Below are 23,264 nucleotides of genomic sequence, written 5' to 3'. Positions count from 1 at the left end.
ACATCCCAGCCTAATGACAAAAATGGCTTCCTTATGTATTCTTTCCATCACTTATCTCTCGCAATGGCTGCTGCACAGAATTTAATTTACACAGTGACTGACAAAAGAAAAAAGCATCGCAGCATCAAGTCTGTATATTAAGGCATACTTTCATCCAACTCAAATCCACTCAGTGTCACCGTGGCTACGACAGAAATAACAAACAGGAGTTCAGTACCAAAAATGATTATGAAAATTCCATAATGGTTTGTGCAATAACTTGAGAGTCTCAAGAGGGATATTGAGTTCCTGTCCAGAATGCACTGCTGGGCAAACCACAATTAATAATACTTAATAATAATAATTACTTTGTATTAATGACTTTTTATTTAATCTCCGTAGGTGGCAGAATGTTTTCTTCATTTGGACAAAGGACAGAAAAGTAACACTGCCCAATCCGTCACTTTCAGATGACACAAGATGGACAACGACATTCAGCAGAAGAGTTCTCCGATTTGATTTGTACGTTTCCAGGGGTATCTAGTCAGGTTCCTCCTACAGATGAGGAATGACCCCATGTAAACAAATTGTAGAAATCGAAGCAATCTTGATTATGCTGAAAAAGATATTGTGGAGACATTTACACTCTTAATTCCGATTTCTTTAACACCTCAACAAGTAGTATAGAGGTTACACACCAGATTTCAAAACACATGGATATTACCAAAACTTTATTACAGCGTTATGGAACGGGGGACTTACGTATACGAGCACTGTGTGGCTCACTGACAATACAGTCCTGGTTCCCCTGGCTCTGATAGGTCAGATCTAACCACTAGGCAATTATTATATTAAGTTCAAGTTATAATAAGCCTTTATTTAAAAAAGTACATTAGTAAAGACAGGGTAAAGCATTAGTCTAGGAGCAGCAAGGCTCTCATTAAGGGTTCGGTTCTCCTGTCATCCACGAGGCCCCCCAGATGACACACTAAATTCCTTGATGAGAGCAACTCACTGAATCTTCGTTACTAATACATTGTAATTTAGAGTGGGTTCCTTAAACGTTGTACTCCCCTACTCTCTCAACATAGGACCCTCACACCCTACCCTGCCTCAGTGTTGCTAGGAGGGACAGGCTCCCTGTGACCTGCAAAAGCCCAGTTTAGCAGGAAGCTGAAAGCTGATGACAGGCGCTGTGATAATTCGGTGCTGGTAATTGCTCCGGAGGGCAGAAACTAATGAATGGCCTGATTATAGGAACAGGAGCAGGGTAGGGGGACAAGAAAGCTGCCTGTTCCGATTAGTGTTGTCATTCAGCATTCAACAGTAATAAACCTAGTAATAATTGAAGTTCTTCTCTACTAGCATGGCGCAGCAAAACAGCTCCGATCCTGATCAAATTCAGGGAGAGATGATGTGTTATTAAGGCTATATGCTGCTTATCACAAGAGTACAATAATGGCCAATGCTTCATTTCTCTGAGATTTTTTTTTACATTTTGACCACTTTAACTTTTAAATTGCATTCCCTGCCTTAAAATGGCTTCCCATACACTCACCTTACATAAACAGTTGTAGCAACACATGGGAACATGTAACACAATTAAATAAAAAGGTCCTTATGTGCCCTTTAAGTCTCCATTTCTACCAATCCAGCTCCATTAATAAGCACCAAATCTATAATTAGCAACGTCTAAATTAATAAACAAATAAATAAAAAAGGACTTATAAAAAAAGTGAATGTACCAAGAAGAAAATAAATATAAAAAGGACATTCAATATGGCATGCACTCAATTTAGTATTATTAGACTCCTTCTATAAATCGAAGAGAATGATTGTGCTAGAAAAAATATCTGTCATTCCTGTGTTACACTTTCTTTACAACCTGCGCGTATCGTAGTAAATAGTCTGCCTCTAAGGCCAATACATTTCTTAATGTACTGTGCACCTGTTATTAACACATGCGTTTTCTATGTTACAGTGCTGTGCAATGTATCACAGGGGTCTCATAACTAACACAGTGGCCGCTGTTGTAAAGCTGTAATGAGTGTTTGCTGCCTCTCACTTTTCAATAGGTACAATAATGAACAATAAAAGATTAGCTCATGGAACAAATGGCCCATTCATCATAAATTAAGGGTTTTTTTGTTTTTTTTTGTCCCAAACCACACCAGGGCTGGGTTGCACCAGCTGTGTGCAAGTTCTTACAGAGCTCTTTACTAACGTTGGTTTTACGCATTACTATTATTTGTTTATTTATTTAGCAGACGCCTTTATCCAAGGTGACTTACAGAGACTAGGGTGTGTGAACTATGCATCAGCTGCAGAGCCACTTACAACTACGTCTCACCCGAAAGACGGAGCACAAGGAGGTTAAGTGACTTGCTCAGGGTCACACAATGAGTCAGTGGCTGAAGTGGGATTTGAACCGGGGACCTCCTGGTTACAAGCCCTTTTCTTTAACCACTGGACCACACAGCCTCCTAATTACTAGATTTACACAGGTTTTACATTCAGGTTATCCATTAAGAAAGTGGTTATTGGTCCCTTTTCTCAACAAATACCACAAACAATTTCTGAAAGTAACAACACAGACTCAGACCAGTATTAATATAAGCTTCGTATAATAGGTGTAATGCGGATGCAATTTCATTTACTGAAATGTGCAACTTGTTATAATGAACACTTCTATATATTGTAATATAGGTACCGGTATATTCATTAGCCTTAGATTAGGCAGTATGTTAAACAGTTTCCATTGAAAATGGAATACATTTGGAAAATATATACAGTAATAATATTCAAAATTAATAATAATAATAATAATAATAATAATAATAATAATAATAAATACAACACTGAGTGGAGAGGTAAGGCATCTATATATGCATTCAAAACTGAGCATCCAGCCTAGAAGAAACATTATATATTGACCTTCAAGCCAAAGTGAGTGGGGGGTGGGCATAAGAGACATTGCAGGAAAAATGGATGCTGAAATCCTATCTTCTGAATGCATTGAAGTATTGAAATATTGATATATATAAGGTTAGGCAAGGAAATACATTTAAGCACACAGTGCCAAAAAACCCCAAAGAATTCTGGTCTGACAGTGCTATTGTAAATATGATCATTGTGGACCTCTTTTCCAACCAACTAATTTTGCTGGAGTTCTGGAAATTGCACACAGATTGCAGCAAATAGCCTGAATTATTTAGGCTCATCAAATTGTATTTGTGAATCAGTTTCTAAATGAAGAGTTATTTTGCTTACCTAGTTACAAATAGGGTAGACAAAAGGGGCGGCCACATTCCACAGCTTCATCTCAGCATTCCATTTTGAGCTGAGGGAGAAAAAGTGCGAGGAAGGTTAAAAATAAACAAAATAAAAACACACACACAAAAAAACAAACAGTTGAGTAAATATCAAAAGCGACACCCACAAAGGTAAATTCACAATATTTGTGGGGAAACTAGATTGTATTCCCATTAACTTAAATCCCAGCAATGTAGCTTTGAAAATAACCAGGTCAACTGCTTGCATTGCCCTTGCTGTGTAACACACTAGGATACTGACCTCATCTCTCCTATTATGTCACAAATGTACAGGCATTCCTCTATTTCTCTCTGTTACTGGCATATTAAACCTGAGCTTTGATTAATCCGGCATTGTGCTAGGTTTGGATGCCAACAACAAAGTTCTATATTACAGTAGCATTACCACATGACAAGGCTGTCATTTAATATTGTGAATTTAAAAAGAACCCCTAACAGTGCTTGTTTTTGTAAGACAGGTCCACCCAGGTTTGTTACATGGCCCCAACGTCCTTATTGATTTTACAGCATTGATCTATTCACCACATTGATCTATTCACCACATTGATCTATTCACCACATTGATCTATTCACCACATTGATCTATTCACCACAGTGTCAATGAGGTGCTGCACAAAACCCAATACCTTCAGCATTGCAGACTGACTCATTAACAACTGGGGAACAAAGAGGTGCAAGCTCAATCTCGTAGACTTTCACAGTAAAAAACTGAAATATGAACATTACTGTACCGTGCCAAGGAGACCCTGAATGTGAAATAAAGTCTAATCAGCATGGTTGTGCTAATTATTTAGGTGGAAGCCAGGCACACTTAACATTGAAGTGCTAAGCCACTAATTTGCTCTGCATCATATATGTGGTTTTAAGGGTTTGCTCTCTCATAAACTCTCGCCATACATAGTGTGTGTCACCACCTACATTGAAAAGAAAATTTCATCAAGGTAACAGAACCTTCTGTGATTTTTCTAGAACGAGAAAATCAAACACAACTGGCTGGTAACTGGTATTCTTTAAACCACAGTGAAGAACCCAAACCCTATCCCTTTTTACCTTGGTCAATTTTAATAGTAATTTTGCAGTTTATTGTTCTTTCATCATACCAACTATTTACAATGCTATCATTTTACTGTTCTTTACTATACTTTTACTACGGTTTACCATAGTAAGCTTTAATATGGGTGGCTAAAAAATAAGTCTAATAAGAAAAATGGTTTTACTATAGCTAATCACCACAATACCTTTCTTTCTATCACACCCTTAAAAAAAACCCAAAAGCTCTCATTAGTCACTTATCAAAGAAGGGTTATAGAAAACATTAAAGGCAATCTGGGGATTAAACACAAGCGAGCCTTTGTGTGCTGCTTCTGTGCACCAGCGAGTTCAAGTGCAAAAAAAAAGAAAGGTGCAGATAGGAAATGTCAAAACCTACCTGAGCAAGACGTCTGTGATAAAATATTCCTCCATCTTCACAATCATAAGCATCTCAGAAATGCAGAATAGGTTTAGACACTAACACTTTTGTTCATGAATTATTCCATTACATTACAGTAGAGATTATACCACTTCTGCACTGTAGTCAAGAAACCACAAAATAATCAAAGTTGAAATTCATGCACGCGTAACTCATTAGCTGAAATGAATTCACTTCATCTCATAAAAACACACAAAACAGGACCCTAGTCATCACAACCTCACCCCACTGCCTTCCAACCTTTTCCAGAATGGGGTCTTAGATCATGCAGAAGTAGCAAAATAGACCAAACCACAAACCCTCCTGACAGTGTTACATAACAGGCTAGGCCCTTTCCTTACATTCCATCACCGCGACAGCAGGTAAAAGGTTCTACAGCTGGTGAATTCTACAGTATGAGCAGCAGTGTCCTGCCCTGGTCCACCAGCAGTATCCATTCCTTAACCACTGGCAGTTGGCAGATGGTTGTCAGCATCTCTTTTTTTCTGGCTTTTTTCTACCTGCCTTACATACAGGGTGTGTCTCCCAATTATCGATCAATAAACCATACATGTACTGAACATTTTATTTTTTAGTTTCAAAATATTTTCCCCTCAATTAAATGACTGGGTTATAATGTTCTCATTATAATCCACTGCCTGCTTCACTGTAACCTTCAACCCAATATAAAACACAAGCAGAAGATAATGTCAAAAAGTAATGTTCTTACATAACTTGAAAGTGTAGAGGCGTTGGGATTGGCTGCAAGATCCTTGTACTCCATCATGTATTTTTCCTGGTCCAGATCCAATGAACTTTCCAGGTCTATTTTTCTTGGCTGCCACCTGGAGTCTTATTTATCAACATACCATAAACAGACTAACTCAGCTCCAAGTCTAAAACAGGCACAGAGTTCATTATGATGAGAGAGTACTTTGTTACTCTGAGTCATCCGAAGCAAACCAATCCTTCTCATGCCTTAACTCTCATTTCCCATTCTTATAACCTGTAGATACAGGCAGGTACTCTGGCAATACTTTATGTAAGAAACAGGCTCAGTGCGCCTGATTTTGGTGCATGAACACTGTAAACACACCCTTACATTGCAAAATAAAATTAAGTTGAGAACCAGAAATGATACAGAGTAAGCTGAACCGTAACTTGCGTGTACATAGGAATGCCTAGATGGTCTTTTGTTGTTGTCTACACAGACGCACCTACACCAAGATCACTGCAGACGATAAAGGTTGTTATCTCTGTGCAAAAACCCATTTGAATCTAGTACTGTAGATAGCATGAGACAGAGCTTTCTTGCAGGAGCATAAAACATTATCCAAGCTCAAATTCTGGCAAAAATAATGGAAGGAAAAGAAATGTCCCTTGCCAGCACACGATCCACACTATATAAAGGCTTGAGTAGTTGAATTTCTATGCTCATCTTCACAAACCTACAACTCTAATTCAACCTGGGAAGCCTCTTTCATGGGAAATGAATTCTTGAAGATGGTGTTTTTGATGTTTATTTTTGTACTCAGAAGATTTATGTCATGTCGTGTGTGTGTGTGTGTGTGTGTGTGTGTGTGTGTGTGTGTGTGTGTGTGTTATTGCAGCAGCTTTGACAAGGGTGAAAGTGTTTTAAAAATAGGGTACTGTCCTGACATTATTCCACAGGTTGCCAAAATAAACAGACCTGTAATCAACTGGTAAGATTTGCACACCTACACCTATAATCTCATTATTAGCATCTTTGTATGAGCCCGATATTATAACTTGTATTACCACTGCTCAGCCTACAGTTATTATGCATGCAGTGAATGAACACCAACAGGCTCCTTGAAAACCACAAATGGATGTTATTAAACTCGGTTGCTTGGCGAGGATGTTAATTGGGTGTGATAGTGGTTCTGAATCATTTATTTACACACATCCGACATTCCTCTGGGGTAATTAGCCCAGTTGTAGTAACATCTCCCATCTACGATACCTTCCGTAACTGGGTACTGCAAAGGCGCCAGTACTATTGTAATAAAACAATAAGCACCACATACATGCAGAAGGATGGTGTGCTTCAACTGGTAATCTAATCTATATCTAGGTTTTAGAAAGCATGTTTTTCATTTGGGAATAGACTGTGTTGTCTGTTTGGCCTGTTTTTATATTTGATCTTTTTCAGTTAGTGTTCTGGACTGTGCACAACTAGTCTGTGCGCAATATGGTTAAGCTACCAATATATTTTTTCTACCATTTGCTATGTTACAGTCAAGTCACTGATAGTTACTTAAGTTAGTACATCTACCTTTGGTAGACATCCATTTACAGTCAACTACTTCAATAGAAAAATATTTTCTTTTTTGTGAAAGCTGCCTTTGCTTATTCAATATTTAGTCACTGATCACGCTCAGTCTCTGTTGCAGAAACAAGTGTGTTTGTAACCATGGAAACAATTTTTAAATTCTGATACTGTGTTAAAAGAAGCCTTAAGGAAGTCCTTGGCGATTGGCCAAACCAAGAACATACTCGCTGAACTTTATGACATTTGTATTACTGTTGTTCACACTAATACTGCAAACCTTATTTCTAAAAATATGTGCCAGTACATTTACTGGCATGTAACTAATCGTTTATAAATGCATGCCCTTTTCCTTTAAATATAACTTCATTTCGGCAGGTGATGCTAACATCTTTAAACCGTTTCCATCTAAAAGGGGTACATTGTTCACACCCTAAAGACAAAACATAGGTGTTTCCTGTACAGTACACATTTTTTCTGTTAAATGCCAATGGATGTTTAAAGTAAATATTTTTTATGTACTGCCTATAGATTTATTAGCCAATTATATTCCAATGGTGATCTAATAACAATATGTACTAAATATGTGTGCCTGCAAGTGGAATGTACAGTTCTTACAGCACAAGTACTGGCCTCTAATACTTAGTCAATATTTTGTGTGATAAAATGAAGGTTAACCAAGCATTAGCAAACACCCTGTAACTTCCTCACGTCATACTACAGTACTCATTTCTCAAACTCTTCTGTATACCAGTTGAGTGCTTACCATTGCAAGCTATCAATCATTTTTTTATTTTATATAGCGCCTTTCATAGTGGACCACCATCACAAAGCGCTTTACAAGATGCAGGTTATGAATGCAGATGGCATTCTGTGGCAAACTAAAAAACTAAATAACTTGTAACAAGCATGAAATTCACAGGAACGTTGTGAATGGGACAAGGAAACTCTTATTTGCATACAAGATAAACTCTCACCAAACTGTTTAAACATGGATTTGATTTGCACATCGAAGACGCTTTTACATTTTTACACTGACCATGACAGAAACATGGGTGTGTTTTGTTATGTTAGGAATCTGAAACATCTGAATAAAAGTGTCTACACGGCACAAGCAGAAGTAATGAAGTAGACCTTTACCAGTATCCCAGGAAACTAGGGATTTTCAGTTTAGGAGCACTTCATTGACTTTTCATCAGCATTTATTTTCCATGGATCTGCTTTTATCAGAAACCACCTTGTAGGCTGTTTGTGCGAGAGCTGATGTGAAATGCTTGAGTGACACAGCTCTGAAGATGTCCTTATTTGGCTGTCAAACCTTGATCAACACCTACTTCACCCCAGTAAGTGTGTTCCTGATCACTGCAGCACCAGTGATTACTCAAAATGTCTGTAATGTTAGGCTCAGGCTCTGTATACACAGCTATCACTTAATAACCACAAAATAAATACAGTATAAAATCGCTGCCTTAAATAAGCTGTGGAACAGCAGGCAATTCTTCATGTGCTAATACCATAACAAACAATTTTTATTTTAAAGCGGTTTTGACTCAAATCGTGTTCAATTCTCTACACAAATCCCATTTCTGTCTGTTTTCTTCCTTAATTTACCCATCTGTGCACTTACTGTATTTCACTAGAAACACAAAACTGTAAGCATTCCAGTCACAACTGATAAAGGCAGTTTCAGCTGCCTTCTTGCGATTCTGTCACACATGCCGGCCACGGCTACTGCCTGCAAAGGCTTCTGTTCTTGTGTCACTTGGTTGCCATCAGGATTAAAGCTTAACTGGATTCTATATTTACATTGCTCTTATACTGCTTTCCTAGTTTGGGGCCATTTAGGTTTTTATACAACAGAATGTTCTCAGACAGGCAGCTAATACGTCCCAGCGCATTCATTTCACATACCATGGCTGAATCATTTACTCTCTGGAGATTCCAGGTTGTTCTAGACTACCGTCTACCATAGGTGGACAACTCTGTGGTAAAGGGAATGCTACCATTTACGTTTACCTGAAACAAGACACTGAGACACCTGAAAGAACAAAACGAAGAGGCAGGTGTGCTACACAAACACGCACACACCAAGAAAGGCACTAGTATCCTTCACATTTCAGACTGTGAACATTCAATTAATAACAGAGGAGAATGTATCAGACTAAATATATTTTATAACAGTACAGTGCTTTTTGAAATCTAATACTGTACATACCCTGTGCACAACATGAATGACCTTGCATATAACACGCAACCTGTAAATAACTATAACAGAAAGTCTCCTACAATTTGTGTGTTATACATTACTGCTATGTGACAAGCATATTTATTAAATCAGTTAGACCAAGCAGGCAGAGGTTAACAATGTTTTCACTCTGGCTACACCTTTGTAAATCTATCCCCCCTGGCATTCAGTTAATCCTTGGAGCTCCGGAAATTAATGTTAAATGCTAACATTTGTCAATTAGATTAAAAAAAAAAAAAAAAAAAAAAAAGCAGATAACGCAGGGGTGGAAGTACTCCTTGCTGCGTTTATCCCAGGGCAAATATTATTTCTACTTCCTCTATAGTGTACATGCCTACAGGTCAGCCGTCTAGAACACACAGGGCTCTCACAGTCATTGGTACAAAGGTGGGTTGTCGTGGGTCTCCTTGTAGTTAAAACCGAAGTCTGAAGACCGCAAGATCCTTAGCTTGGACACTGACTTACCATGTAATCCTTGACACCCAGCATTAAAATCAGGATGCCAATTTAAAAGGACTATACCCACCAATAGATACTGCTATTTATCAAGGTGGACCCAAGAGTCAACCAGTAGTAAAATGGTTCATATTAACCTTTCTATTTAGATGTTACAGTTTTGCACCCTTTTTAAAAACACAATAAAAAGTATTACAACACTGGATTTTACCAAAGTATATGAGCTCTTATAATGAAATGTTAGTTACCCAATTAGTTAGCTTCATTTGCACATTTCAATGACCAGTTCTTCATCTGTACTAATAAAGGCAGCCGAATGGCGTTGGCTGCACAGGTAAATGGAGTAAAAGTTGAATTAACCAGGCAGGCAATGACTATTCATGTGGGTTGTTTCTTTATGATCCTGCAAACATGCTTCCTTGCAGCAAATAGCACTCACCAGCTACAGTATGCGGCACTGCCCGTCTCAGAACGTCACTAAATAAAAGGACCTGAACCTCCATGTACTGTACATTAACACCCTTTTAATATTTCAGTGGAAAATATACTTATTTTTTAAATACCTCATACATTTTGCACCACAAGACTGAAGCACAGATGGTTGGAGTTTCATTTTCTGAACAGCAGTACCTTTAAGCTCTTTCTGCTTTATGAAAGGCTATCTTTGGCGTGCTGAGTACTGTGGGCATTCAGAGGCCATTTCAGACCCCCCCCCCCCCCCCCCCCCACCAAGCACAAAAGGGAGTTAACCCAAAGTCGAGTCATTGAATATCTTTGTTCTTATTTTTGTTTTCCTTGTTTAGGATTTGGCACCGATTGTAGGGATGCAGAATATTTCAGCAACTGAAACAAAGGAAACCTGTGTTAGCACAGAGGCCAGCATCTGTAGCACACTGGACGGCTGTTTACCCACTGAATTACATTCCATACTGCACATCTGAACTGTGACATTAAAACTTTAGGGCAGAAGAATCATGAATAATACTTGCGACTCGCCCTCTTTCAGACAATAGCTTTCTAGTTAAAACAGATGCATGCTCCACCTTGCAGAGGCCGAACAGAGATTTCATGTATAGAGATTATTTTTCATATGCAGTAGAATATTATATACAGGGATGCAAAGTAAGACTTCAGTTCAGGTTTTAAAACAGGTTTCATTTGAGACACCTGATAAACACTGTTAACTGGCTTGGTTGTGTAAGAAACCAAAGAAAGCATTTAATCATGTACGTGTGCAATCATAAAATGTGGATGGTCCCCACAATTTGCATACATATAAGGGACCAAATGCCATTACACTAGTATCCTTTTATATAAATACAACTTTAACCCTTTCATGCATGGCAACCTCATATGGGGACAGATTAAAGAAAAAAAAAAACTCTTCTATGGGGACATATGGAAGCCACAAATGCATGATGACATCAGATGAGGATGTAATTTGTTTCCCCATATAAAGCAATGAAAAAAAACTACTTTTTTCAATATTTCCTGCATGAAATGGGTTAAAGTTCCAGGTAATTGTAAGTCCAGTTAATTGTATGGGGGGGAAGCCTTGTTGACACAAATGTACACCCAGTCCACGCAGCCTCACCTATACAGACACATGTACCAGACTACTGTAATAGATTGTCTACTTAGAAGGGAGTTTCTCGGAGAACAAGGAGACTATTATATGAGTAAAAGATACAAGTAGAAACAATAGAAAAAAGGAATGAAAGAAAATTGTTCAGTTCTTCAGTTAAAATAAACATTGGCGGAGGACCTGAAGAGCAAGACTTTCCAATCCAAAACAAGTGCTACTATGAGTTTTTTTTTTCTTTTTGAAGCACTGCAGCAAACGAGTGTTGCTGCTGTTATTTGTAATGGCACAGCATGCAGGTGCTGCTATTAATGGTTTTCCTGAATACTTTAGCACTTATGCTTGATTTCTTGCAGTGCAATATGTCACTGTCTCAGAACCTGCTGCCCTTAGTGCCCCAAGCTTTTAATATTTTTGATGTTGCTAACTAATTATAATAAGAAACATGTCTAAAGGGCATTAGAATTTGATGGTGCTGTGTCAGAAATTACTTTGGTCACCTTTGCATGATGCACTAGACTTGACCTTGATTGGGTAGATAAAAGACAATAGCACTTAGTAGTCAGACGACCCATCATTGTCACCTATTCCAGCATTGTGTACTTTAGCTGTGTACTTTTTGGTGTACTATAGTGTATATGTACTAAAGCATCTGTAAAACTAAGCAGGTGACTGATTTTTAAAACTTAAGTGAGTAAGTGCATTTTGAGTTAATTTACTCATATCAATTTCAGATGTAATAGTCTCCTTGCTTTTGCACAGTTTAAATTAATGGTCCATTTTGCTCAGTTAAATCTTGTTGTTAAATAAACGTACGAAAATGTGATTTGCTTTTTTAGTATCACAGACTTAATAATCAAGATTAACTTACTTGAAATTACCAAGTTTGAAAAACCATGCCCAGAACTTTGAGGAGCTGTTTTACAAGGTCTCAACATTCCTTATCCTTAAAACAACATCATATGCCTTGTTTTAAACACATTTGCAGTTATTGCTGAGCTCAAGTCTTGGAGTGAAAGTGTGACAATCCTTAACCAGCCACAAAACAGTTCTGCTGCCAGACACCCAGGCTTCTGAAAAACGTTGGAGCTGTGCAAGACAGGAATACAATCCGATTAAGGTTTCAGGGCGGCTGTGTCAATACTGAACAGTAACTATCCAGGCTGGCTTAACTGCTCCATCTGAAGTTCAGTGGCCTCTCTGACAGGGGGATGTAAACATTGTTAACTTGTCTGTTGACGCCACTCCTCTTATGTCAGACGCAGTGAATCCACCCCAAGTTTTTCTGATACACAGATGTTAAAATGGGGACCTAGTGTGACAGTGCCCAATGAAAGGTGACCTTATCTTGTGGACTAACCCAGTTCTCAAAAACTCATGCAGTCAAGCCTTTCCTGTGTAGTATTCACTACAAATGGAACCATAAAAACGTTTTGTACAGATGTATTGTTTAGCATAAATACTGTCACAGTGCTTAAGGGAGTGGGAGTTTGTCAGGACTTGACTGCCTTTGGGAATGCCTTTTTTTTTCTGTATCAAACTGCGTATTACAGCCCATGTCTGTGCTTTATCTCACCTACACTAAACAAACAAGAATTTACAGGAAGAGGTAAAAGGGGTCTGGAATTCCTTTGTACAGCATACTGCATTGTCATTGAGACTTTAATACAAAGAATAAACAGAGGAGTGTCTTATCAAAATGCTGGCTTTTTCAACAAGGGGTCAGTATTAACAGGGGGGGTAAATAGAATCCCACTTCCTAATCCAAAAGAATATCACATACCTGACCCTACTGGAAGTCTGTTTCATTGATTTAAAAAAAAGCTAGATTGCCATTTTCTTGCTGATATCTATATTGTCATTTTTTAAATATAATGGAACTGTATTTCTTTGCAACATACTACATTACTGAAACTTCTCTCACGCAGCTGGTCAGGTGGTATTGTTAGACTGCAATACTGCCCCTCCTGTGGGTGCTGCTAATGCCATTGTCTTTACACTGTTTCTTCTCAAAGAATACACTCACACATAACACTATTCAAGAGGGATGCAAGTTTGGGTTCTAGTTAAAGTATACTTTTGTCAGGAGTTCTAGAGAGGAAATAGTTTCCAGGGTCTATTCACTTGATCTAAGCAGTGGTAGAACACGACACTTTTCTGTATGCTAAAAGATAAATCAATTTTTGCCTGCATTTGCCATTAATTTACTTGCATACTGATCAATTATTTACAGCAGCATGCACATGTGGACATTACAATACCTCCTATAGTTTAACCATTTAATTGCCACCGCTGCTCAAATAATCAGACATGGACACAGGCTACGGGGTTCATCCATAGCCATTAGAAATGAACCTGGTCCATTAGCAGTGCATGTCAAATTATGATTTGATTTGTTTATTTTAGCAGACGCCTTTATCCAAGGCGACTTACAGAGACTAGGGTGTGTGAACTATGCATCAGCTGCAGAGTCACTTACAATTACGTCTCACCTGAAAGACGGAGCACAAGGAGGTAAAGTGACTTGCTCAGGGTCACACAATGAGTCAGTGGCTGTGGTGGGATTTGAACCGGGGACCTCCTGGTTACAAGTCCTTTTTCTTTAACCACTGGACCACACAGCCTCCTTATACAGGGCCAAACATTTCTAAAGACATTTCCATGTTTAAACCCCCCAACAGAAAAACAGTCCTGGCTACAATTACACAGTCCCAACTGAAAGACCTACTCATTATAACCACCTGGATGTCTGACAATTTACCATAGACAGACCAGTTTGGTCAGATCAGTGAGGAAGTCTGTGTAGTATAATGATTTCATGCACTATCCATTCTCCTCTGAAGGCTTGGCTTCAGCTCACAAGCTAGCAGAGTTTTTGTCTCAACTTCAGATAGTAGTCCACATCAAACTGCAGTACCACATAATTCTGCCACTGCAGCCAGTCTCAAATGACCAAGGTTTGGATGGGCATGGACACTACACTTCTCCACCCCTAAAGAGAGTGAGACCTCTAGGGTTTGAGGCTTAGCCCCAGCACTGTGGTGAGGCTCACATTACTACTGTTCTCTGGAAAAACCAAGGACTTCAGTTCTCAGTCAACCACCTTTCATCTTGTTCTGTTTTTTCAAGGACTGGTTTTCACTTTGTTCCATCACAGTGGAATGATGCTTAAAGGCAGCCTGGATTCAAAAGGGATTCACAGGGATACTTTGGCAACTGTGTCAGCAATCCATTTTTTGGCACAGCCAAGAGGTTGTGGAACGCTCTCTCTCAAACCATTGTGTCTCCTTCCGTTAATCCTGGCTACAAGCTGTTACCCAACTTGGCTGTTCTATTTCAGTAGGAAGACACTTGCCATTGAAATGCAAAAGATCAATGATGAATTTTAGCACTCTAAAAATCATTTAAGATGATTATTTTTAAATGGTGTCGCTTGGTGTTTAGTACTTGCAGTTTTGAGGTTTGTTGGTGGCAGCAGGCAGAAATCAAAAAATAAATCAGTCATGAGGTAAAGCTGGGAGATGACATCTGAACAAAAATAATCCTCAGGCTCCAACTGACATCCACTTTCATGACCTATTTTTACTTACGGTGATATCATCTGCATGACTAACAAAACAACTCTTAAATCACTTGTTTGGATGTATTACACAGGATGGACTTGAGATTTGTAACAATCTAAAAGATCAAGCACCATGTTATCTTTGTATAGTACTTCTCAAATGCAGTTTGATACATTTCTGTACATTGCTTATATTCAGGCACAGCTTAGTGTAGTTTGCTTATGGTTTGCTTATGGTTTGCTTGATTGAGCTGAAGTGGTTTGGATTGAAACATTAAAGAAGTGTACTTATTCACTCCCACATACCCTCCAGGAAATAAACAATGTTCACACATGGAGGGTTCTCATCTCAGACTCCATTCATCTAAATATTTGTAAAGAAGTGCACAGTAGGATGAACAGATTGCATTTGGGTATAAAACAGTAAACTGAATGGTCTACAGGAGGACAGGGGTATATAAAAGTTTTGGAGAACATTTTGTGCAAATTCAAAGCATACATGGTTAAGTAGACTAGGAACCGTCTTCAGAGAGTTACTGCTTAAGTCACCAGCCGTCTTCACGGTCTGTAAATAAAAGTCCCAACGCACAAACCAAACCACTCGATTGGCTATTTTTATTCATCATGTGCCTGAAACAGCTGTACATACAGTACAGTCACATGTATTGTGGGTCATAACCTACAAAAACACATGCCAGGGCACTAGCAGTACAAAGCTTTTACCTTTTACACTCAGAAATGCTCGCAAATACACAAGATTTCAGTATGCCTGAATGCAGTGTTTTACATCCCTGTGCAAGATTAGAATTTGAAAACAGGTCTGGAGGTGGGGGATCTGTCTCCATGCTACTAAATACAAGACACCCTCACTCTTTGAAGAACAGATTCGCAACTGAATTGTAAAAATATATCAGGGCACTGGGCCAAGAACTAAGAGGGGAGGGGGGTCAGCAGTCTGTCAGCACCCCATGAGATAGTTGAGGTGTGTATGAGTACTGGCTTACCAGCTAACATTTGTTTCTTTTATGTGTAGAATAGTACTGACCCAGTATATTCCATCAGTATTCGCATTTATATGTAGTTTTGGACTGCATGCCACCCAGCTTTGCACACAAAGGGAAGGACAAAATAAAGAACAGTTGCAGTATTAATTCTCTGTTCTGAAAGTGGACAGCAGGATTTCAAAGGTGCATGTGCTTTGTTTAAATGCTGCTTATATTAAAACGTAAGCCGCGCTTCATGTGGATGAAAGTTTCAAGACAATGTATTTTAGTTATGGCAGGAATACATTTGAAGTACAAGAGCATAGATACCTGGCCTGAGTAAAGTCAGTGTGGTCTTAAACAAGCCTGGTTAACAGAGAGATTTGTAAGCAGATGACTATCCTGCTCACTGGGAGCAGGATAGTCATCTGCTTACAAATGGGAGCAGGCATTACACTGTATCTCTGTCCCACTGGCTCGCGAATACCTTTGACCTCCCAGGAGGATCATGAAGTCTCTTAGCTGTCTATCCAACATGCTTCCAGAAACATTCCAACATGCTTCCAGAAGCATTTGTGCGAGATTCAGGGAGCGGGCATTGGGGCTGCTTTAATTAATGTCTATCATTATTAACTCTCTATTTAAGGCACAATCTTACGCACTTCCCCTGTCTAGTGTTTTCGCTTTGTAGCAAACATGCAGACCCTGATATTCATGCTTCAGCTTAACGTTGCTATATCTAAACTTCGTTGCCTCGCTCCTGAGCTTTCACTGCAGGTCACTTCTATGCACAGCGCTGCCAAGATATCCATCATTTTCCTACCTGCTCCGGTGATTCGTCTCATCATTCAGCTTCTCTATTTTGCTGCAGGAGCTCCAACGTTAGTCCTTCCTGCAACCACTCACCTTTCCTACCTAGCGTTTACTTCCTTAGATCTCTGCACTGTTCAGCAGATCCCACTATCTACTCTTAATCTCTTCTCACTACAGCAGATCTCGGCTCCCTCTTCAGATCTGCTTACTATTGCAGCATGCAAAAGTTGTTTAGTTTACCATTTTAAATCTGCAACTGCCCTCCTCCAGAGCTTCCAACACTCCAGCTTGCCTCCAATACTCAGATCGCGGCAGCCATTTCCGCTTGACTTCCTCAGCAATCTAGTCATATGTCCGCTCATACTTTCAAATACTACAAATTTTAATACATGGTGAGAGACTGGAAATCTGTCTTTATTATGAGTTAAGGAGTTCCACTATTAGGAGAATGACTGGAGTTATGAAACCCAAATCTCTGAATGTGAGTTCACCTTTTCCATTCCAAGCAAACATGATAGTAGCAAACCGCTGATCGATCCCGTATTAACTAACACATAGTATTCTCTCACCTGTCTCGTCTCCAAAGCCAGCCTTTTTTACCCAACCTTATACCCCCCCATTCAGTTTGAATTGGAGCAGCTACTTTCAAAGCCAACATCAATCTCCGTCTAATCAAAAAACACGGGGCACCGGTCCTCTGCAGGAATCAATTTATACATCCGTTCATCCCATACCGACATAGCAATAGCCCATCAAAGACTAGTTAGCATGCCCAGAGTGGGGGATACCTGACTGCCGGGGCAACCAGAGGTTTTCACCTTCTAGCAAAGGGTTTTTTTCCTCTCCACTGAGCGGCAGGTAATCACTTAACCATACCACACTAACACTATTTTAACCTCTCCAGTTTGTTTTGTATGTCCTTTCCTTTCCTGTCTTTTCCAGCTATTTCTTTTATGTTATGCACTGGTGTGTCTCCTGTTTGTCTCACAACGGGGTTTCTGCGGGGAGCTGGGGGGTCCATTCTTTGGGGTGCAAGTGAGTCTCACTTCCCCGACCTCAGGTCTGCTTCAGCGCCCTCGTCCTCGCTCGGGGGGTTCTCACCCCTGTGAGTCAGAGGGGAACCCCGGCCACACTATCCTGTCACAGCTCATGCACTAATCTTACCTCGTCACCCGAGGCTCTGTTCTATTTCCCTCGGGACGTGGCCCGCTTTACGCTCTCAGTGCCGAGTCCCAGGCTACCCCATCTCTCTTTGTTCCAGGTTCCCTGCAGGATGCCTCTCTGCTCCCAGCTTCGGAGGCCTGTGCCTCACCTCGTCCCAGGGCAGAACCAGATCAGTCAGGGAACCCTTTTCTATCTCTTCTTTCAGGTCCTGATTCATCTGACTTTCCTTTGCCCCGAGAGGCACCTCTACCAAGTCAGAGCCCTATTATGTGTTTTCAGATCTTCCTGGCTTCAGCCTTCGACCAAGCCCGGTCCTACGTAAAGGTGGCTCATCTGTCGGGGATCTCTTCCTATCTTAACTTCAAGTCCAGGCCCCTCCAATCCCGCCTCTAAGTCAGGGCCATTGGCTCACCTTCTATCCTAAGTCTGGGCTCTCTTTGTCCACCTCTGTCCCACTAACAAACTTGTTTCTGCTTCCTCTATTCTACCCTTACAGCCTCAACAAACGCCCCATGAAATATAAATTAGACGGCTGTTTTTCTTCGAAGGGGTCCAATGACACACAGCTTTGAAGGGATTTTTCTAATTGAGATCATTTCTTTCAAGAAAAAAGCCCTAATTAGCACAAGCCTTGTGGGATGGCGCTTCAGCAGAGGATCATCATTCTCTCCCCTGCTCCCACACCCCTGCCTTCTCTGTGTCACGCAAACTTCCACCATAGACACTGGGAACTGCTCCAACCCAGACTAGTCTAAAGACAGAATTTTGGGATACTTTACAGAATCAGAAGGAACTCTTTTTTCCTTCACACCCATTGCCAATATCTGAAAACATCAAAAACAATTATCGAGAGTAGTGACGTACATACAGTCCCTTATACAGTAACGTATACACGTACAATTTACTGCAAACACTTTTATTTTAATTAAAATATATTACAGCCCATGCACAGGGATAATTACTCTTAAAGGTCAAGAGTACTAATTGCATATGACCCAAGAGTACTAATTGCATATGACCCAAGTGACCACAAAGCTTTGTAGGAAAGTTCTAAATCTGCAGGAGAATATATGGTAGGTAGTTACATCTGATTTTACAGAGCAGCAAAAATGAGGCCCCATCAGCTCATTTTACCATAGCCTCAGGGAAGGTTTGCAGCAAAAATAATTCTTTCTGAGAATGATGTGCCATTACTGAACTCAGTTTAGCTTTTGCTATTCTCCCACAAAACCTCTTTTACTGTACGAGTTGGACTTATTGTTGGGAGAGGGAAACTAACAAAATTCTAATAAAATGGTGCCGAATTGTACACGTCCTAGAACAGTCCTGGCTTGTCAGAACCACATTGTAATAATAAAGATCAATTCCTACATCCTCAACTCGATGCAGATTCTTAATTCTTACCCAGAGAATTAAGGGGAAATAAATATATATATATATATATATATATATATATATATATATATATATATATATATATATATATATATATATATATATATATACACAATTGCAATAGGTAGTTATGCTAGTCATTGCAGAATGCATCATCTCACACACTGAGGACACATTTTAACCTGAACAGTGCCTATTGGTTTGTGCTTCAAACATGAGGCTTCCATGGCAACAACAATTACTACCCAACTGCATCTGACTTGGATTGTCTGGGATTGTCTTTTAGATGATGCCTACATTAGTTTTGATGAGTTAGAAGTTGTTCCAAATTGAGATTTAGTATTTTTTTTTATTCAATAAATTGTTTGATGAAATTCAATGACACACTTCAGAGACAAGGGAACAGCATATTCCCCAAATCTGGCATGAAGCAATTTTGCATCAGCATGGTGGACGGTGGTTGTGAATATGTGAGAAATGTGGTGTACATACATACATACATACATACATACATACATACATGCATACATACATACATACATGCATGCATGCATACATACATACATACATACATACATACATACATACATACTGTACATACAAACCTGTAATGGGAACTACTCAACCTCCTATACTTATCCTCAAGGCCTTAGAAAGGGATCTATGGCATCAGTCAGTCAAAATGCTTGCCTTTAAAAAGAAATCCCTAAACCCCAGGTATATATGTTGGCTTTGCAACTGTCACTTTCGCTGCACTGTATATGTCTCACAGTCAAAACAAAAAGGGCAATTACATTGAACTAGCTCTCGGATCATTAACACGCCTATTAGCATGGTCCTGTGAATTGCCGAAATCCTTTAAAATATTTAACCAACATCTTAACCATACTACAAGCTACTGAAACCACACCATTGTCATCTCAAGTAAGGGTCCTGTTTGGTTGGCATGGCGATTGGTTTCTTTATTTTGCCACTGCACAGTGTATGTATGATCATTTTATACAAACACATTTCGAGGGATGCAGTGCTGGAGCGACTGAGCACTGTCATCTAACACATAATAAATGCAAGGTTGAAGTTTTCTTTGTTAATTAAAGCGGGCACTGATCAGTGTTTGAGACCCTGAGTGGCATGGTGACACTGGTTTATTGACACTGCACTTGAAGACTAAGTCCCACACCTTATGGAAAGGCTTAGCTTCGAATAAGTTAAGATTTTGATCATGCAGGGTTAGTTGTTAACCTCTAGAACGGAAACCTACTGAAATCCCATTATTCCAGGCTAACCACACTGATCACAGATGGCTGGTGGCAGATAGACATTCATCACAGATGACCTGCAAAGTACCCAGCCAAAGACAAATACCCAGAAATAAGAAATCATGCCCTTTGAATACATTGGGAAAATCCTGACAAGATAAATGAGATCTGCTTGTAAGCGTTAAATATTCAGAGGTACTTGCACACACTGTTGAGTGTTCTTGCTTATACATCAATAAACTGAATACTGAAAAAAGTTACATCAGATTTTGCTAATAGATTTGTTTCTGTTAGCTTGAATACTCAAAGCTACTAGAACCACATTTTACTGCACAATTCTCAACTGGGAAACAGTGTTCCTAGTCTATGCAAATAATCTCCAGTTCAAAGCAGGCTAGTAAGAAGAAAAAAAAATAGAGCCTAAAATAAATGCGGGACTCTGAATTATAAAAAATCATCAATCAACGCAGTACATGGCTAATTAGTTTGGAGAACAACCCTGAACAAACACAGAAAACAGGTTCTATTTTTGGTGAATTGCAGGGGAAGTAACTACACTGTGTAGCTTCTCTTGGTGGGAGTAAAAAGAGAACATAAGAAGATGTTCTGGAGCTCCAGTTTGGAAAAAGCGCACACATTCATTAGCGGCAGGATGTCACGTTTGTTCCACTTGGGAGAAATACTGCTAATCATCCATGAATATCTGTATTTCAGGATGCACTGGACAGAGTGGGAATGAGCCAGTATCCCGCTGATAAAATCACTGTGAATATATTATACCTCTGACTGATGTGAAGATGGCTCTTTTAATATAATAACTGTCAGTATTTAAAAATAAATAAACACACAACACCCCCTAAAGCTAAATGTTTAGTTTCAGCGCTTTTCACTTTATCAGCATAATTCCTTGGTCTTAAAAAGACTGTTTAAATAAGCACTGAACCCAAATTACATAGACAACCAGGGTTAGCCAACATCCACATTCACATAGCACTCTATTACACTTGGTATATTGTAGCTACTGACTATTTTAGAAAATAGCATGCTACACATTACAAATCATATGCACAGTTGGTTTGTGGAAACTACAGCAGTAATAGCAATCGTCTTGATCTTGCGATCACTTATTTGCAGGGTCATAAAGAAAAACATGCTGTGGTACTAAATGAAACATTTGTGATATGAGCACAACAACGTATATCCAATAGAAACTCCAACATTAGTTACTGTTACTAGACACTTTCCCCTTGGGTATGTTATAAATAGCCATCTGTAAAGCACAATGGTTTTGCTGTTAAATGCATTACCTTCAAGTGTCATTTAATTTGCTGTATTAGCAACCTTCTTTAGCAACATAGTCGTTGGGAACAAAATCAATGTTAAGGTTTAGGGATACTACACTCCATCAAGTATGTGATCACCCAGCAAGGTAGCTGTGCAGGTTGTACAGCACATGTCCCCCAACCAAGAAACACAATACTATGATTGAATTTGACGTGGCACCTATTCCTCAATGACTCTCGATTCTCCCATATACAGTCAGAACTTTAGGAAATTGCAGAACAGCAAACGCCTTGACGAGAAACAGTCTTTTGCATGCTACTGCTAGAACAAATGCAGATTCATTGACACCACCCGTACGGTAAAGTAACCCTAAGGTCTTGCAAACGTGATTCGAGGAGCGATACTAGACTGTATAGCCCTGACTACGACGTATCCACGTACTGCACAAAACATTCATTTTTGACATGTTAGAACGTTGCAAGACACCGCATTCCAATTTAAGATGACGCCTTAGTTTCTGTGTTCCAATCAAACAAACTCGTTGAGGGTTCCTGAATCAGTGATTGAGTGCAGTGCTGTTTGTTAGGTGCTGACAAATCCTGAAACTCACTTAATTTAGTCAATGCTCCAGAACAAGTGGATGGCACAATGGTACGCCGCTTATTTTCTTACTAAACATTACTTCTGGGTCGTTTATTTTTGCATAGGGTTTCCTTAGAGGCATGTAAACTGCATGCAAGCAACTCTTACTATACTTCATTTAGACGAGAGAAAGAGAGCGCGCAATCTAGCTATAGTACAAATACTAAGTGGGAAAGCTCATATTACAAAAATAAGCTCACACGTACCATTTTCAGTATTAAGTCACGCTGTGGGTTCTCTGTTGATGAACAAAATCCATGACTGAAATCGTCCCTTTGCAACGCTGTCGTAGACTTGCTTATCAAAGAAGAAAGAGTTCCAAGTGGCTTACTGTTTTAGGGGCAACACCAATAGCTGCAGTGCTAGTGGTGAGAAGGCTTGCTCTGCGAGAGTTCTGAGGAGACCGTGCATGCCGCTGTACAGCTCACAGAGAAACTGTAGCGCTCACAACGGCCTGAGGGGTAGTTTCTGACAGCCAAGTTTGTGGGCGGAAATGTTTAGTGACGCTACATTTAGAACATGTTGGAGTTTGTAACACGGCAATTTTCTATCAATCTGGTACTTTTACATAATGTGATAGTTACAATTAAGTAAGCTAAATTGATTTTGTAAATTAATACATGAATTAAAGCATTTTTTATATGAATTTAATAATACTGACAATGCGCCTGAAAAAAAAAAAAAATGTAAATGATATACCGGTACCTAAATATGTTTATTTAAATAAATAAAAAACAAAGAAAGAAATTGATAAATAAATACATAAAATGAATATAAACAAACAGTATGTAATACCGTGCGTGTTATTTCTACCTGATTGCAAATGTA

The 23,264-nt window shown here is 39.3% G+C and overlaps 1 protein-coding gene across 1 annotated transcript in view; it reads right to left on the bottom strand.

Annotated features, from left to right (window-relative positions):
• ppp2r3a (protein phosphatase 2, regulatory subunit B'', alpha) overlaps positions 1-22,901 on the bottom strand; it is an 85,667-nt gene extending 62,766 nt beyond the window's left edge. Inside the window, exons 1-2 of the mRNA XM_034029400.3 lie at positions 22,643-22,901; positions 3,250-3,319 (exon numbers count right to left, since the gene is read on the bottom strand). The gene's annotated coding sequence lies outside the window, so the exon portion shown is untranslated. The remainder of the gene's footprint in view (positions 1-3,249; positions 3,320-22,642) is intronic.
• Between the last annotated feature and the right edge of the window lie 363 nt (positions 22,902-23,264).

The sequence above is a fragment of the Acipenser ruthenus genome, chromosome 12 (genome assembly GCF_902713425.1).
Source record: "Acipenser ruthenus chromosome 12, fAciRut3.2 maternal haplotype, whole genome shotgun sequence".
In the NCBI taxonomy this organism is placed as follows: Eukaryota; Metazoa; Chordata; class Actinopteri; order Acipenseriformes; family Acipenseridae; genus Acipenser; species Acipenser ruthenus.
Note: the sequence above shows the minus strand (reverse complement) of the source record. Positions and strands in the feature narration are given on the sequence as shown.